Source organism: Lepidochelys kempii, chromosome 10 (assembly GCF_965140285.1).
Source record: "Lepidochelys kempii isolate rLepKem1 chromosome 10, rLepKem1.hap1, whole genome shotgun sequence".
Lineage (NCBI taxonomy): Eukaryota > Metazoa > Chordata > Testudines > Cheloniidae > Lepidochelys > Lepidochelys kempii.
In genome coordinates, this window is record NC_136389.1 from 2,549,954 (window position 1) to 2,555,953 (window position 6,000).

The window sequence follows — 6,000 nt, forward strand, 5'->3', positions numbered from 1 at the left end:
ATCCAGGGGAAATTACCAGTTTGAGAGCCAGAGACCTGTTGAGCAAGTTCTGGAATGTCCAGATCTCTCCACCTGTGACATCACAGAGTTCCACAGCACGTTCTGTCATCCTTGAGGCTCCTGACTGAGGCCATACGGCTCTTGTGAGCACAGCAATACTCATAATAAAGTCAAGCTTTAATTGTAAATATTTGGCATCTCCCATCCTAATAATTACCCTGTGTGGAAACTGGCATTAATAGACAAGAACTTGATTCATCCCCATTACACAATAACTATTGCCTTTGGCAACATGTTACATTTTTGGCATCTTGATCAAGACTGAGAGTCCGAAGGCAGGTAACCAAAACAAGGATGTTCAGACCATAAGCATGGGGCGCCCTACAGATGCCTATGTAGATTTTCACTTCTGTTTGTGGGGCGGATAGGGACATCACACAAGGATTTAGAGCTAACATGCCAAATCTGTTCAAGATGATTAAGTGAGTTATGAATGGCAGCATGTCAGATATATGCAATCACTACTTTGATATTTATAGCCAAAATATCACAATGTCTAGTACCATAACACTGTAAAATCGGGCACATTCACAGTAGCAAGACCGCCATCTTTTTTAGAGCATATCTTTTAGAAGAAAAATCCAATTTTGATTTAAAAATTGCCAGGGATGGAGAATCCACCACAATACTTGTTCCAATGATTTAGTACCCTTACTGATAAAGATTTGCCCCTTATTTCTAGTCTGAATTCATCCAGCTTTGACTTCCAGCCATTGGATTTCGTTATACCTTTCTCTACTAGATTGAAAAGCCCTCTATCATCAAATTTCTGTTCCCCATGTAGTTATTTATAGACTGTGATCACCCCTTAACTTTCTTTTTGATAAGATAGACCCAGAACTCAATCTATTTATCACTGTAAGGCATATTTTCAATCCTTTAATTATTTTCATGGTTTTTCTCTGAATCCTTTCTAATTTTTCAACATACTTCTGGAAGTGTGGACACCAGAACTGGACACAGTATTCCAGTAGCAACTTAACCAGATGCAGAGATAATATAATCTCCCTATTCCTACTCCTGTTTACACATCCGAGAATCACATTAGCACGTTTAGCCACAGAATTACACTGTAAAATCATGGTTAGCTGATTTCACGGGCAGAGAAAGATCTGACAGGCATTTGAATGCCTATAAATGATACTTGAGACTCTCATTGATTGTCACATTCTCTCTCTAAAGATACCACATTGATTGAAGTACTACTTTTGGATCTGAGCTCCCTAGGGTGAGACAGGAATTACAAGACTAATTAGAAGTGAAGAGTTCTTTGGGGTCTGTACCAGTCTTGGAGACAATATCCCAAATTCTGCTGTTGAGAGCTGAGTGCTTCAGATCCAGTAAGGCCTTCAAATGAGATTCCTCTTCTGAGTCCAAACTGTTCTTGGCATGAAGTGCTTCCAAGGCCTTAAAATGGATGCCTGCCCCCCCGCTCCCAGCATTCTGGGTGTAGCCTTGCCTCGTGGCTTTGAGGAGAGAGACCCTGAGACGATGCTTTGTGATTTGGGACATCCACTCAGAACTGTCCCTAACTTTCACACATCGGTGCAAAATGGTCCTTCAGCTTAGGACGCATTGGGGCCACTGAGTTTAAGGTAAGTGGACTTCACCATGAGGCTAAAGAACAGATGAGCGTCATTCTCCTTGTTAAAGCATCAACACATTTCAGAAAGTATTTTGACACTTCAATGCAAACAGCTTTGATTGTTCAGACCTTAAAATGGCGATGACATCAAAGATAAGCCACCTACGCAAAAGGAATTTCCAGCTGCCCACTGTGAACAGCTTTCTACTATGCAGCATACGCTAGCCAGATATGATGTGGGGAGGTTCTGGTCTAATAAATAACTCCCCAAAACCAAGAAGGCTGTTAACCTTGGACCAAGTTGTTCATTTGGAATCTGGCTCTTTGACTCCAGTGGAGCCAAAGGAATGTGTATTAAATATTAATCATACTTTTATAGAGCAGTAACAACCACACCCATTATAGCAAACTGGGTTCCCATTCATGAAATTCAGAATACAGGTATGTGTCCTTATATGTTTGGGGAGGGCAGGACTCCTCTGCAGAACTTCTTCTACCCAGAATGTTTTTAGCATTTTCTAGGAGGTAACCATGAAGCTTTCAAGTCTCCAGTTCCAGAGGTGTTTTGGGGGTTGTATGGAAGTACTTATGGAGGGTGCTGATTGACAGCCCAGATACAGAGACTGGAGTCCTCTGTTTATCCCCAGATAAATACAGATACAGTAAGGGATGAAGAAGCGCCAGCTTCTCACATCCTGCCCTGCCAACGTGCATCACCCCATCATTTGGCCACTCTGGGAGCCCAATTATTGTGTATGCTTGTCCACTGCAAATTGGACAGAGACCACAAACACATCTGATGGCTGTTCCATGGGCTAATGGTTTTTGGCCAGTACCTACCTATTCTGAATCCAAACTGATGACCCAGAGGTGAAAGCCATTTTTGTTTAAGCCTATTGGAGACTTCTAGCCTGTTAATATCTTTCTACCCACCCCATAAACTCTCTAGTTACTTTTTCATGAAAAGGAGTACTTGTGGCACCTTAGAGACTAACCAATTTATTTGAGCATAAGCTTTCGTGAGCTACAGCTCACTTCATCGGATGCATACTGTGGAAAGTGTAGAAGATCTTTTTATATACACACAAAGCATGAAAAAATACCTCCTCCCACCACACTCTTCTGCTGGTAATAGCTTATCTAAAGTGATCACCCTCCTTACAATGTGTGTATGATAATCAAGTTGGGCCATGTACATTGGTCAAACTGGACAGTCTCTACGTAAAAGAATAAATGGACACAAATCAGATGTCAAGAATTATAACATTCATAAATTAGTTGGAGAACACTTCAATCTCTCTGGTCACGCAATTACAGACATGAAAGTTGTGATATTACAACAAAAAAACTTCAGATCCAGACTCCAGCGAGAAACTGTTGAATTGGAATTCATTTGCAAATTTGATACAATTAACTTAGACTTGAATAGAGACTGGGAGTGGTTAAGTCCTGCAAGGTAACCTATTTCCCCTTGTTTTTTCTAACACCCCTCCCCCTCCAGACATTCTTGTTAAACCCTGGATTTGTGCTGGAAATGGCCCACCTTGATTATCATACACTTTGTAAGGAGAGTGGTCACTTTAGATAAGCTATTACCAGCAGGAGAGTGGGTTTGTGTGTGTGGTGGTGGGGGGTGTGTGTGTGTGTGTGAGAAAACCTGGATTTGTGCTGGAAATGGCCCAACTTGATTATCATACACACTGTAAGGAGAGTGATCACTTTAGATAAGCTATTACCAGCAGGAGAGTGGGGTGGGGGGAGGTATTTTTTCATGCTTTGTGTGTATATAAAAAGATCTTCTACACTTTCCACAGTATGCATCCGATGAAGTGAGCTGTAGCTCACGAAAGCTCATGCTCAAATAAATTGGTTAGTCTCTAAGGTGCCACAAGTACTCCTTTTCTTTTTGCGAATACAGACTAACACGGCTGTTACTCTGAAATTTTTCATGAAAGAATCCATTCTAGTTTCAGGATAATCCATTAAAGATTAGGATCCATCTGATTTGTTCATAATGGCCAGAGCTGTACTGCCAGTCAGTCATTTATAATCAGCGTGCTAACCCTTTATAGCGTGCTGGGTTGGGATGCCAGTGCTCAGATGATGTATCAGCACAATACATCATCGTATTACCTTTACTCTGTTGATATATTACTTCTAGGGTGGCACTGACTGGGAAGAATGGGCCCAGGGGCCCTAGTAAGGTGTTATTTATTATTTTAGATACTAATAAATATTATAAATATCTTTGAAGAACTGCTCTGCAGTTTATGAAGTGCAAGGAAGAAGAAATAATGAACAGACAGGGTGAGGGGCTCAGAAACCCTATGATGCTGAATAGCAATTTGATTTCACCGGGACCAGCTGTGTTGTTTTTGGCAGCGCCATGTATGTTCAAAAAGCAACGCAGATTTGGCACTGTCCCCTAGTCCAAGAGGCAAAGAACGAAACCCCACAGGAGGGCTTGTGGTACGCCTCCCTAGAGCCTCTTTACTATGTGGTGTATGAACCAAATTACAGTGCACTAAAGACATTGCTGGATTCTGGCAGCATGGCCAGTGGGTAGGAAGATTTGGCATGGATTTCACACAATCACATGTGCTGAAGGTTTTATTTAAAGGACAGCGTCTTCTTTCTGTCCAAATATGCGTGCCACACACACTCCTTGTTCTTTCTTTCAGGGGCCTATCCTATCCCTATTGTTATTGGGCTGGTACGCATAATACTTCGATGCATAATGTTTGTGCCGTGCTCTTTTCATCTTTAAATTGCTTTGTAATCATTCATTAAGCCTTACGGCGGCTGGAAGAAAAGCACAGTGTAGCTCGAAAGCTGGTCTCTCTCACCAACAGAAGTTGGTCCAGTACAGATGTTACCTCATCCGCCTTGTCTCTGTAATGTGCCGAGACATAACTACACCACTACTGCAAACAACACCCTGGAAGGCAGGCACGTCTTATACCTCCAATTCTGGGGAGGGCAATGAGGCACAGAGGTGAACTGATTGTCTGAGAGGTTTCAGAGTAGCAGCCGTGTTAGTCTGTATTCGCAAAAAGAAAAGGAGGACTTGTGGCACCTTAGAGACTAACCAATTTATTTGAGCATCCAGTTGCATCCGATGAAGTGAGCTGTAGCTCAGGAAAGCTCATGCTCAGATAAGTGGGTGAGTCGCTAAGGTGCCACACGTCCTCCTTTTGATTGTCTGAGGTTGGTCTGCCAGTCAGTTTCAGAGCCTGTGATAGAACTCAGCTAGACCACACCTCTCCCCTCGCCCATGTGGTGGGATTCCAGTTTTATCACATGCCTGTGACCTGAGGCCAGGAGGTTTCAGGTATTATAGTTGCTCTTTACGTCTTCATGTGTCTACAATCACTAACCAATCAGGAACTGGATCGAAGAAGTCAGTTCTGACCAAGAGCCAGCTCCTGTCATCCTCTCCTCCTTAGTTTCATTATCAACTGCCCAGTCTCACCTCCTTTCCTTGCTGTAGCTGGGAATGGCTTACACAGCACTCCTTCTTCATACAGGTACACGTATGTCCCACCAGTTCAGGAGGAGGGGACCTTACAAACCCATCAGAGCAAGCCAATCTCCCTCCTTGTTCTCCAGCTGTCTTGTAGGAATATTTCACTTCACTCATGCTGTTGGGTACTTCTGATCCAGAATGAAGCTAAAAACCCCAAACACCACCCATGGATTGTACTGGTACATTTTCCACAGGGAGAAAACTCTTCAGAGAAGGGGAGTGTTTATTGCAGTGACAAGGTGCCTCTGCCCTTCTAATTCAGTTCTACTGTAGGTCTCTCCTCTAGCTTCCCATCGCCCAGTCTGATCTTTGTGGGTTCAGCCTCCCCTACCTGATTGTGTGGGTGTCTAATCTCCCCACTGCTGGGTGCTTTGTGAGGCAGGAGGGATGACCAGATAGCTAGTGTGAAGGATCGGGACACTTTATTTTTCCAGGGTGTGTGGGGAGGTCGAGTTGCCTATATAAGACACAGCCCCTAATATTGGGAGGGTCCTGATAATATTGGGAGGGTCCTGATAATATTGGGACGTATTGTCATTCTAGGCAGGACTGGAGTCCAGGGCATGATGCCTTAAGTGGCTCTAGACATGGTCACACTACTGCGTGTGTTAAAGGAGCACCATCAAACTTCAAATCTCCCAGATTACCTGCAGTCCCAACAGAAGCCCCACTCTCCCCAGTAACATGGGCCTATACCTGACCCTGTTTCACTCCCAGTTCTGCTCTGCCAACTCTGGGTATCCTCTCATTCCCATCCCCCCCGGCCATGTACCCCAGTTCACATATTCAGTTAGAGGCTTTGCATCCCTCCTTCAACATCTTCCCTCTT